This window comes from Tachypleus tridentatus, chromosome 7, assembly GCF_004210375.1.
Source record: "Tachypleus tridentatus isolate NWPU-2018 chromosome 7, ASM421037v1, whole genome shotgun sequence".
NCBI classification, from domain to species: Eukaryota; Metazoa; Arthropoda; class Merostomata; order Xiphosura; family Limulidae; genus Tachypleus; species Tachypleus tridentatus.
This window is the reverse complement of record NC_134831.1, coordinates 183,639,722-183,652,375: the sequence shown is the minus strand read 5'-3', so window position 1 is coordinate 183,652,375 and position 12,654 is coordinate 183,639,722. Positions and strand designations below refer to the sequence as shown.

Here is a 12,654-nt window from a genome sequence, read left to right as displayed (position 1 = left end):
AAAAGAAATAAAAAGATTGCTGAATAACATCTCTCATTGTTCAGTTGACTTCAATCAAGAGATTAATTGAAGATATTAAAGAATTCTCATTCACCATTGAAATAATGCCCATAATTAATTTCTAACATTCTTTGATAACTTTTGAAATGCTATTAAGAACCTTTATAGTTCAACTTCAGAAGTTACAAATTGTTAACTATATCTCAGCAGCTTTAAGAAGGTTAAACTTTTCATTTCCAATTAATCTAATTAGTTTTTGGTTTGTTTTTTAATTTCGCACAAAGCTACATGAGGACTATCTACTAGTTGTCAATAATTTAGAGGGAAGGTAGCTAGTCTTCACCACCCACTGCCAACTCTTGGGCTACTCTTTCACCAATGAATAATGGGATTGGCCATCACATTATAACGCCCCCACGGCTGAAAGGGCAAGCATGTTTAGTGTGACATGGATTCAAACGCATGACCCTCGGATTATGAGTTGAGTGCCTTAACCACCTGGTCATGCAGGTTCTCTTTTTTTTTTTGAAGTATAATATTGTTCATAGTAAATGTGCTGGAAAAAAAAATGACCATTTTAAAATTATGTTGTTTTAAAACCTTACAAATAAAAAGATAGTTTATTTTAAAGCAAAAATATCATATTAAAGAATGAACGAGATTACACTCATATTCGGTTTTAGATTCTGACCCAAGTTTTAAAACAGAAAATACATGGATTTCACTCCAGGTGAAAGAGCATGATGTTCATAATATTTTTTTTGTTATGAGAATTGTATGGTTACACAAAACCATGTAACATAACGCAGTAAGATTATTTCACTTTTATTCTGTAAAAATGTATTTTAAGTGTGGTACAATCTACATTATTCCAACAGGCAAACAAATAATTATCAAATTATTTTTCAATTTATCAACAATTAATCAGTGGTGACGAGAAAACCCACTTGTAAAGAAAAATATATATGTAAAACGGCTGGTTTGGGTTGAGGAAAAAAAAAAGTTCAAACCAGCAGTTTTACATATATATTTTTATCAATAATTAATTCTATTTTATGTGTATGAGAAAAATAAGTGAAAAGATGGAAAGTATACTTACATCTTAAAACTTTTCTCCTTCTATACATGTACCAGTGTATGTTGTTTTTTATTTCTTATAGAGCTACATGTACAAGTGTATAATGTTTTTATTTCTTATAGAGCTACATTTGCCAGTGTATGTTGTTTTTATTTCTTATAGAGCTACATGTACCAGTGTATGTTGTTTTTTATTTCTTATAGAGCTACATGTACCAGTGTATGTTGTTTATTTATTTCTTACAGAGTTACATGTACCAGTGTATGTTTTTTTTTTATAGAGCTACATGTACCAATGTATGTTGTTTTATTTCTTGTAGAACTACATGTACCAGTGTATGTTGTTTTTTAATTCTTATAGAGCTACATGTACCAGTGTATGTTGTTTTTTATTTCGTATAGAGCTACATGTACCAGTGTATGTTGCTTTTTATTTTTTATAAAGCTACATGTACCAGTGCATGTTGTTTTTATTTCTTATAGAGCTACATGTACCAGTGTATGTTGTTTATTTATTTCTTACAGAGTTACATGTACCAGTGTATGTTGTTTTTTATTTCTTATAGAGCTACATGTACCAGTGTATGTTGTTTATTAATTCTTATAGAGCTACATGTACCAGTGTATGTTGTTTTATTAATTCTTATAGAACTACATGTACCAATGTATGTTGTTTTTTTATTTCTTATAGAGCTACATGTACCAGTGTATGTTGCTTTTTATTTTTTATAAAGCTACATGTACCAGTGCATGTTGTTTTTATTTCTTATAGAGCTACATGTACCAGTGTATGTTGTTTATTTATTTCTTACAGAGTTACGTGTACCAGTGTATGTTGTTTTTTATTTCTTATAGAGCTACATGTACCAGTGTATGTTGTTTATTAATTCTTATAGAGCTACATGTACCAGTGTATGTTGTTTATTAATTCTTATAGAACTACATGTACCAATGTATGTTGTTTTTATTTCTTGTAGAGCTACATGTACCAGTGTATGTTGTTTCTTATTTCTTATAGAGCTACATGTACCAGTGTATGTTGTTTTTATTTCTTATAGAACTACATGTACCAGTGTATGTTGCTTTTTTATTTCTTATAAAGCTACATGTACCAGTGTATGTTGTTTTTTATTTCTTGTAGAGCTACATGTACCAGTGTATGTTGTTTTTATTTTTTATAGAGCTACATTTGCCAGTGTATGTTATTTTTATTTCTTATAGAGCTACATGTACCAATGTATGTTGTTTTTTATTTCTTATAGAACTACATGTACCAGTGTATGTTGCTTTTTATTTCTTATAAAGCTACATGTACCAGTGCATGTTGTTTTTATTTCTTATAGAGCTACATGTACCAGTGTATGTTGTTTTTATTTCTTACAGAGCTACATGTACCAGTGTATGTTGTTTATTTATTTCTTACAGAGTTACATGTACCAGTGTATGTTGTTTATTTATTTCTTACAGAGTTACATGTACCAGTGTATGTTGTTTATTAATTCTTATAGAGCTTCATGTACCAGTGTATGTTGTTTTTTATTTCTTATAGAACTACATGTACCAGTGTATGTTGTTTTTTATTTCTTGTAGAGCTACATGTACCAGTGTATGTTGTTTTTTATTTTTATAGAGCTACATGTACCAGTGTATGTTGTTTTATTTCTTATAGAACTTCATGTACCAGTGTATGTTGCTTTTTATTTCTTATAAAGCTACATGTACCAGTGCATGTTGTTTTTATTTCTTATAGAGCTACATGTACCAGTGTATGTTGTTTTATTTATTTCTTACAGAGTTACATGTACCAGTGTAAGTTGTTTTTTATTTCTTATAGAGCTACATGTACCAGTGTATGTTGTTTTTATTTCTTATAGAGCTACATGTACCAGTGTATGTTGTTTTTTATTTCTTATAGAGCTACATGTACCAGTGTATGTTGTTTTTTATTTCTTATAGAGCTACATGTACCAGTGTATGTTGTTTTTATTTCTTATAGAGCTACATGTACCAGTGTATGTTGTTTTTTATTTCTTATAGAGCTACATGTACCAGTGTATGTTGTTTTTTATTTCTTAGAGCTACATGTACCAGTGTATGTTGTTTTTATTTCTTATAGAGCTACATGTACCAGTGTATGTTACTTTTCTCCTTATTTGTTTTATAACAAAATGTATCAGCGAAATGTATTTTACTATTTCATGTTTACTGTATCGATACATGTACCAGTAAATATTATTTCCAATTTCGTTTTTTTATTATACAGCTACATGTACCAGTGCATGTTGTTTTTATTTCTTATAGAGCTACATGTACCAGTGTATGTTGTTTATTTATTTCTTACAGAGTTACGTGTACCAGTGTATGTTGTTTTTTATTTCTTATAGAGCTACATGTACCAGTGTATGTTGTTTATTAATTCTTATAGAGCTACATGTACCAGTGTATGTTGTTTATTAATTCTTATAGAACTACATGTACCAATGTATGTTGTTTTTTATTTCTTGTAGAGCTACATGTACCAGTGTATGTTGTTTTTTATTTCTTATAGAGCTACATGTACCAGTGTATGTTGTTTTATTTCTTATAGAACTACATGTACCAGTGTATGTTGTTTTTTATTTCTTATAAAGCTACATGTACCAGTGTATGTTGTTTTTTATTTCTTGTAGAGCTACATGTACCAGTGTATGTTGTTTTTATTTTTTATAGAGCTACATTTGCCAGTGTATGTTATTTTTATTTCTTATAGAGCTACATGTACCAATGTATGTTGTTTTTTATTTCTTATAGAACTACATGTACCAGTGTATGTTGCTTTTTATTTCTTATAAAGCTACATGTACCAGTGCATGTTGTTTTTATTTCTTATAGAGCTACATGTACCAGTGTATGTTGTTTTTATTTCTTACAGAGCTACATGTACCAGTGTATGTTGTTTATTTATTTCTTACAGAGTTACATGTACCAGTGTATGTTGTTTATTTATTTCTTACAGAGTTACATGTACCAGTGTATGTTGTTTATTAATTCTTATAGAGCTTCATGTACCAGTGTATGTTGTTTTTTTTCTTATAGAACTACATGTACCAGTGTATGTTGTTTTTTATTTCTTGTAGAGCTACATGTACCAGTGTATGTTGTTTTTATTTTTATAGAGCTACATGTACCAGTGTATGTTGTTTTTTATTTCTTATAGAACTACATGTACCAGTGTATGTTGCTTTTTATTTCTTATAAAGCTACATGTACCAGTGCATGTTGTTTTTATTTCTTATAGAGCTACATGTACCAGTGTATGTTGTTTTTTTATTTATTTCTTACAGAGTTACATGTACCAGTGTAAGTTGTTTTTATTTCTTATAGAGCTACATGTACCAGTGTATGTTGTTTTTTATTTCTTATAGAGCTACATGTACCAGTGTATGTTGTTTTTTATTTCTTATAGAGCTACATGTACCAGTGTATGTTGTTTTTTATTTCTTAGAGCTACATGTACCAGTGTATGTTGTTTTTATTTCTTATAGAGCTACATGTACCAGTGTATGTTACTTTTCTCCTTATTTGTTTTATAACAAAATGTATCAGCGAAATGTATTTTACTATTTCATGTTTACTGTATCGATACATGTACCAGTAAATATTATTTCCAATTTCGTTTTTTTATTATACAGCTAAATGTACCAGTGGATATTATTTTTTAATTGTTATTTATTGTACAGCTACATATACCAGTACATGAGCTTCTACTAAGTTTTAATATCTAACACACACTGAGAACTTCTACTAAGTTTTAATATCTAACACACACTGAGAACTTTTACTAAGTTTTAATATCTAACACACACTGAGAGCTTCTAATAAGTTTTAATATCTAACACACACTGAGAACTTCTACTAAGCTTTAATATCTAACACACACTGAGAACTTCTACTAAGTTTTAATATCTAACACACACTGAGAACTTCTACTAAGTTTTAATATCTAATACACACTGAGAACTTTTACTAAGTTTTAATATTCAACTGCCTTTTTGGGCATCAACAAAGTTTTAATATCTAACAGTAATTAAGGGTATATATTAAGTTTTAATATTTGGTCAGCACAAAAGATGCTAGCTTGTTACGATTTTTAAAAGAAAATAAAGCATTTAGACAACATGAAAGATAGAACTTTACATTTATATTTTTAAAAAGAATAGAAAATGCCACATCACGTTATCAGTGTTAAAGTATTTACATACAAAATATATTTAACACAAATACAAGTCAAACACTATCAAATGGAAAGTTTATTAAATCAGTTGCTAGCCCCCGTTGTTAGGGACATTTCCCCCACTCCTTCTCCCCGTTGCTAGGGAAATTTCTTCCACTGCTTGACACCGTTGCTAGGGACATTTCCCCCACTCCTTGCCACCCGTTGCTAGAGACATTTCCCCCACTGCTTGCCCTCATTGCAAGGGACATTTTACCCACTCCTTCCCCTCGTTGCTATGGAAATTTCCCCTTCTTGCCCACCGTTGCTGGGGACTTTCCCCAGTGCTTGCCCCGATGCGAGAGAGAGCTTCTAACACTGCTTGTCCCCGTTGCTAATGGCATTTCCCCACTCCTTCCCCGTTGCTGGGACATTTACCCACTTTTTCACCCTTATTGTAGGAAGTTACCCACTGCTACCCCTGTTGCTAGAGAAATTTCCGCCATTCCTTCCCGTTCCTGGGAGATTTCTTCCACTTCTTGCCCCACGTTGCTGGGACATTTCCCCGATGCTAGGAACATTTCTCCCCGTTGCTAGAGAAATTAATTCCACTGGTTGCCCCCCGTTGCTAGGAACATTTTACTCCCACTCATTTCCCCGCGTTGCAAGGGTCATTTCCCCCTCCTTCCCCATTGCTTGGAAAATTTCCCCACTGTTTGCCCCCCCGTTGCTTGGGAAATTTCTTCCACTGCTTGCCCCTCGTTGCTCGGGAAATTCCTTCCATTGCTTGCCCCCCGTTGCTATGGACATGTTCCCCCTCCTCACCCCATTGCTAGAGACATTTTACCCACTACTTCCCCTGTTGCTAGGGAAATTTCCCCCACGTCTTGCTCACCGTTTCTAGGGACTTTCCCCAGTGCTTGCCCTCCGTTGCTAGGGAAATTTCCCCCACGTCTTGCTCACCGTTTCTAGGGACTTTCCCCAGTGCTTGCCCTCCGTTGCTAGATAAATTTCTTCCACTGCTTGCCCCCGTTGCTAAGGACATTTTCCTCATTCCTTCCCCTGTTGCTAGAGACATTTTACCCACTCCTTCCTCCGTTGCTGGGAGTTTCCCCACTGCTTGCCCCCGTTGCTAGGGACATTCCCCCGATGCTATGAACATTATCCCCTTCTTTCCCCCTTGTTGCTAGGGTTATTTTCCCCACTTCTTACCCCCCGTTGCTAAGGAAATTTCCATTACTGCTTGCCCCCCGTTGATAGGAAAATTTCTCCCACTCCTTGCCACTCGTTGCTATGGACATTTCCCCCACTGCTTACCCTCCGTTGCTAGGGACATTTCTCCTAGTCATTCCCCCCGTTGCTGGAAATTTCTTCCACTTCTTGCCCCGTTGCTGGGAAATTTCCCAGTGCTTGCCCCTGGTTGCTAAAGACATTTCCCACACTGCTTGCCCCGTTGCTGGGACATTTCCCCATCCTTACCCCCGTTGCTTTAGAAATTTCTTCCACTGCTTGCCCTTCGTTGCTAGGAAAATTTCTTCCACTGCTACCCCCCGTTGATGAGAAATTTTCCCCGTTGCTGGGGCTACTTCCCCCACTGCTTGTCCCTCGTTGCTAAGGAAAGTTCTTCCACTGCTCGTCCCCGTTGCTAGGAATATTTCGCACACTCCTTCCTACAAGTTTTGTACACGTAAAATCAGTTGTGTTACTAAAATGTTTGTACTAAAATTATTTCTGTGAGATGCAGAAATCTGTCTGATTCAGATCTATGAGGAGTTGGAGAATGAAGTGATTTTCAGGTGAAGAATTTAAAAATACATCTGTCTATTGCAACTTTCAAATGCATATATAAATTTTTCAGTATCCCTATATATTGTGTATGGTATTTTCTTTAATACGAACTATTGCAAAATTAGTAATACACAGTAATGCAAGTTAATAACTTGACATCAAATTCATAATACCATGTGTCATGGCATTCTATACAAGGTTGTGGCATACACACTCTCATTACTAGTAATATTTTTCTAATGTGCAGTTCAATCCACATAATGATGATGAATTAATTTATTTATTCAGTAACATTTGCAACAGGCTACATTCACTGGTAGGCCTACCTTGACAAATAGCATTTCAACAGAAACTTTTAAATTAATGTTACTTGTAGAGTTTCCTCTAATCAACTGATAATAAATGTAATAAAGTTGCAAACTCACTTACTAATTTTATAAGTAAACTTCAGATGATTAGACTTGATATGTAAGCGTATCATATATTTTCTACCTTTTTTTTAATAATGTAGAAATTTTAAAAGCATTTCATCTGTTTAATTTCCATGCTGTTTTAGCATAAATACATGACCGGAAAACCTTTAAGTTAGCCGTTTTTTTGTTCTTTATAGCAGAATTCGTATTTGACTAAGAGGATGTTGTGGTTTACATCACTTAAGTGTAACAAGGGTAAATAATACAATGCTCATTATTGGAACAGTAGATGATGTTCTTTATGTTACAGCCAGTGCATATTATCATAGAAAAACAACCACATGTCCCCAATAATCCCATTTTGTGACATTCACTCACCTACATGCTCTATTGATTTAAAAGTTAATGGTAGTAACTTTTTACAGGTCCAACAGTGGCACAGAGGTGTGTCTGCAGACTCACACCACTAGAAACTGGGTTTTGATACACATGGTGGGCAGATAGCCCATTGTATAGCTTTGTGCTTAATTCCAAACAATTAGTTAATCAATCTTTATACAGTTCCATTGGAAGATGGATTAAGGGCTGTTCTGTTGGCCATCTTGATTTCAAAGTGTTTACAGCTTCCTATAAGCAAGGCTAATTTAGCATTCTATATGTTACTTCAAAACAAATTCACTAATGAGTTTCTTTGCTAGTTTTTGCTGCCTAGTTAGGAATTATAATGCATGCTTATGATAATTTGGTGAAATAGTCTATCAAAACCATAGTGTATTTATTCCCACTGTTTACTTTGTGGCCAATGTCTAAACCCATCAACAGAAGCTCTCTCAAAAAGATTCTCAGCACCCATTCCAGTAGAAGTGTTCTTTTACTTTCTCTAGTGTTTTCTCAACACTTAATTGTCCAGCATATCAAAAGTTATGGAAATAGCAGAGAGCTAAAAAGTAGGCCTTATTTTATAGTGGGATATTTTTATTCACGACATAACAACACCTCTTTTAGGTAAAATAATTTCCACTATGTCAGTAAATCTTTTTTTTGGGCTGTATGGAATGACTGTTTGCCATAAGAGGATTTTTTTCCACTGTTATTGACTCATTGGATAATTTATTTCAAACTTGTATCTTTTACCTATAAGCCTTCCAGTTAAGCATTAGATCACACTCGTTTTTTATCATTTTGGATATTCCAATTTGGCTATATTATGTTGTACTTTACATCAATCATCTTTACTGTCTCATGATTCCCTATTTTCACAGTGTTTATGTTATTCATTACTAAATAGTTTATAGAATAATTACCAGTGTTTTTATGGTACTGTTCATGGTGATGCACAAAATTAAAGAGTACTCCTTGTGTATCTGGAGCCATCTTGCTATCTGACTTTCTGGTTACAAACCTTTACCAGCTTCTTCAATGTTGCATGATCTGTCTGTAGTGCAAACGTTTGTCCAAGTAGATAATAATAAAAACGACTTACAGCTCAAACAATACTTGGTAATGTTCTCTGTACTTAACTTTTTTTCTTCGGTATTCATTTTGGTAAAATAGAGAACCACGTGCTATTTTGCATGTTGTATTTTTGAGATCAGTTTCAAGAGTTGGGTCTGCTGTCTTCTTAAGTTTGCTAAATGCTTGTTTACAACCAGCAACCCAACAAATATTATTTGATTTTCAAGTAATAGGTGTAGAGAACATACTGTATCAAACTTTGGTATGGTTGTTGTTAAATACAAAGGTACACAACGAGCTCTCTGAGCTATGTTCATCTCAGGTATCAAAAACTGGTTGTTGTTTTTTGTTGTTTTTTAAAAGTTATAAGGCTTCAGACGTTCTGTTAAGCCACTGGGGATGCTATGTGTCAAAGAATAACTTTACATGAATGATGTTAATAAAAGCATACATAATCTATAAAAAAGTCTTGCATCATGTAGGTTCCTAATATTGGTTGTTTCTAAAGAGATTCAGTCTGGAATGGGTCTGTAGATACTACTTCTCTGATGGTTATGTTGATAATTCATCTAATGGTAAAACAATTCACACTTATTGAGATTCAGTTTAAAGTTTCCTTTCTTCAAATGATCAAAAACTTTCCTCAGCCAATCATAAGACTACTCTTTTACCAACGATTAGTGGGATTGACCGTCACATTATAACGCCTCCGTGACTGAAAGGGCGAACATATTTGATGTGACAGGGATTCGAACCCACGACTCTCAGATTACGAGTCGAATGCCTTAACCACATGGCCATGCCGGGCCTTTTCCAAGGGACAAGTGTCATCTCCCATGCAAACGTCCATGGTTCTTAGCTTTATATTAATAAACCAATAACGTTACTGACAATCTCTAATTTCAAACTTTGCACGTGGTTACAAGATGAAATTTTGTAAAATAGGTAAATATAATATAAAATGCACTAAAAGCATTTTGTCGTCAACAAAAATTCATGAAACTAGTAAATTTACTTGCTTTTACATAAGTGTGCATTTCAAAAGTAATCGTGAATGGATATACACATCTACATTTTAAGAACTGGCTCAACGATGTTTGTTTCCCAAGAGATACCTGAAGTTGTGATTGAAATTTTGACTCTTACTCAACTTTTAACTTCTAATTTTATGTAACATATATGTATATTCATATCAAAATTAAGTTCTGGACTGAATGCTTAAAAAAACGTTACAACTGCATTGCGGAGAATTGTTTGTTTTGGAATTTAGCACAAAGCTACTCGAGGGCTATCTGTGCTAGCCGTCTCTAATTTAGCAGTGTAAGACTAGAGGGAAGGCAGCTAGTCATCACCACCCACCGCCAACTCTTGGGCTACTCTTTTACCAACGAATAGTGGGATTGACCGTCACATTATACGCCCCCACGGCTGGGAGGGCGAGCATGTTTAACGCGACGCGGGCGCGAACCCGCGACCCTCGGATTACGAGTCGCACGCCTTACGCGCTTGGCCATGCCAGGCCCCTTGCGGAGAATAAACTGTTCGGTTTACACCCGTCTCCTTCAAACAAATACTTTTATCCAACCCGTATTTCACGAGAGATATTTATACAAGATTGCGTTGTTTGCAAAACAATAAGAAAATAGAATTCAGAATTTCACTAAATATCAAGTGTCACAGAAGAAAAAAAAAATCTATATAAGAAATGAACACATTTTTTTGATACGTTTCAAGCCAGTTAAGGCATTTCTTAAGAAGTCTGTAGCTTGGATTCTTATATTTCATTTCGATTTTGTGAGGCTTGCTTCAGAATAAATATGATTTGGGTACTTATCATTCTCATCAAATATTATGCATGACGAGCTTTGTATTCCTGCAGAGAAACCTATCGAGCTGCAGTGGAATTGACAGCTTGGTTTGACGTCATCACTTTCGTATTTTACGCAGGCAGGGTATGGCAACGTTAAGAATAAAAAAAACAGGTCAGTTTTGCTGACGTCATATATATAGTTGTCTTGAGGTGAGTTTGTTCGTTAAGTATATCAGACTGGGAATCAGTTTGCCCAATAATACTAAACTACAGCTAGTGCTCAGAGCTAGCTGAGTTGCTCTGTTCCATTTCAGGTAAGGATTTTGCGTTGCTCTTTAGAACATTTTGTATATGATTTGTATTTAATCTCTCTTGCATTGTTTTATAAATATAATGGTCTTATAATCAAATTACGTACCCGAAAATTTCGCATGTATTTGTAAAATAATTGTATATGCACATATATACATTTTACAGTGTTTTCTGCAGTGTACTTTATTAGCACTTCATTCAAAGTTACCTGCTTTAAATAAATAATAATAATTTGAAACTATTAAAGTTTTCCATGCAGTAACCTCTTTTCCTTTAATTGCCTAATTTAAATGGTTTATATTTTGAACACGATTGTCATGAAGTGAATATATAAAGTTATATAATATGTGAGTAGTTACTGAAAGTATCCCATGCCACTGGCACAGCGACATGTCTGCGGACTAAAACGCAAGAAACCAGGTATCGATACCTATGATGGGCAGCGCACCGATAACGGAAAGTGTAGTTTTGCGCTTAACTGTAAACAAGGTCGCGGGTTCGGATCCCCTTCGCACTAAACATACTTTTCCTTTCAGATATGGGGGCGTTATAATGTGACGGTCAGTCCCTCTATTCTTTGGTAAAAGAGTAGCCCAAGAGATGACTAGCTGTCTTATACTCTAAGTCTTATACTGCTAAATTAAGGACGGCTAGCGCAGATAGCCTTCGTGTAGCTTTGCACAAAATTTAAAACAAACCAAACTTTAAACAAACGAACAACACTAAAAGTAAAAAATAAACGTATTTTAAATATGTAGATCGTTGGTTAGTATAATACTCTTTTTTTGTTTTCTTTCTTTAAAGCGTACAAACGATCTATCAATAAGTAAATGAAATCTACAAAAATGTGAACCAATTCTTAATTCTTTTGTACGTAGTTATACATTTCAGAATACAGCAAATAAAACAACAGCACGTATAAACACCATTATTCCTTTTTGTAAAATCCCAAGATCTCTCAAGTGAAGGGTATTCATAACAAAAGGGTGTACTTACCTGTTTTTACCCACACAACGAACTGCAATGCAAAAAACAAAACAATATTTATGTAAATATCTTTTTTATATTGCAAGTTGTGAGGAAAAGAAAAGGTTTACAAAAACAACAGTATATTTGATTGAAACTAATATTCAGTTGCGAGTATTGTAAGATTAACTGGAAGCTAGACTCTGTTTTATTACGTGACTATTGATCATTAAAAAATTGACCATCAAATCAAGCAACATTTTTTGTTTCTCTTTATCTTAGCGAGATTCTTGACTAGATTTATTATTAAGTTTTTTGTTGTTATTTGAATAGCGCGCAAAGCTATTCGAGGGCTATCTGTGCTAGACGTCCCTAATTTAGCAGTGTAAGAGGGAAGGCAGCTAGTCATCACCACCCACTGCCAACTCTTGGGCTGCTATTTTACCAACGAATAGTGGGTTTGACCGTTACATTACAACGCCCCCACGGGCGGAAGGGCGAGTATGTTTAGTACGACGGGTATTCGAACCCGCGAGCCTCAAATTACGAATCGAACGCCTTAATGCCGGGCACCGGATTTGTTATTAAACCTCAAAACCTAGTTCACCATGGGCAGTTGGACCAACACAAATATATCACTC

General features: G+C 34.5%; 1 protein-coding gene across 3 annotated transcripts in view; it reads left to right on the top strand.

Annotated features, from left to right (window-relative positions):
- Positions 1-10,949: 10,949 nt before the first annotated feature.
- LOC143257445 (uncharacterized) overlaps positions 10,950-12,654 on the top strand; it is a 44,960-nt gene continuing 43,255 nt past the window's right edge. For all 3 annotated transcript variants that reach the window (XM_076516138.1, XM_076516137.1, XM_076516139.1), the window contains exon 1: positions 10,950-11,049. The gene's annotated coding sequence lies outside the window, so the exon portion shown is untranslated. The remainder of the gene's footprint in view (positions 11,050-12,654) is intronic.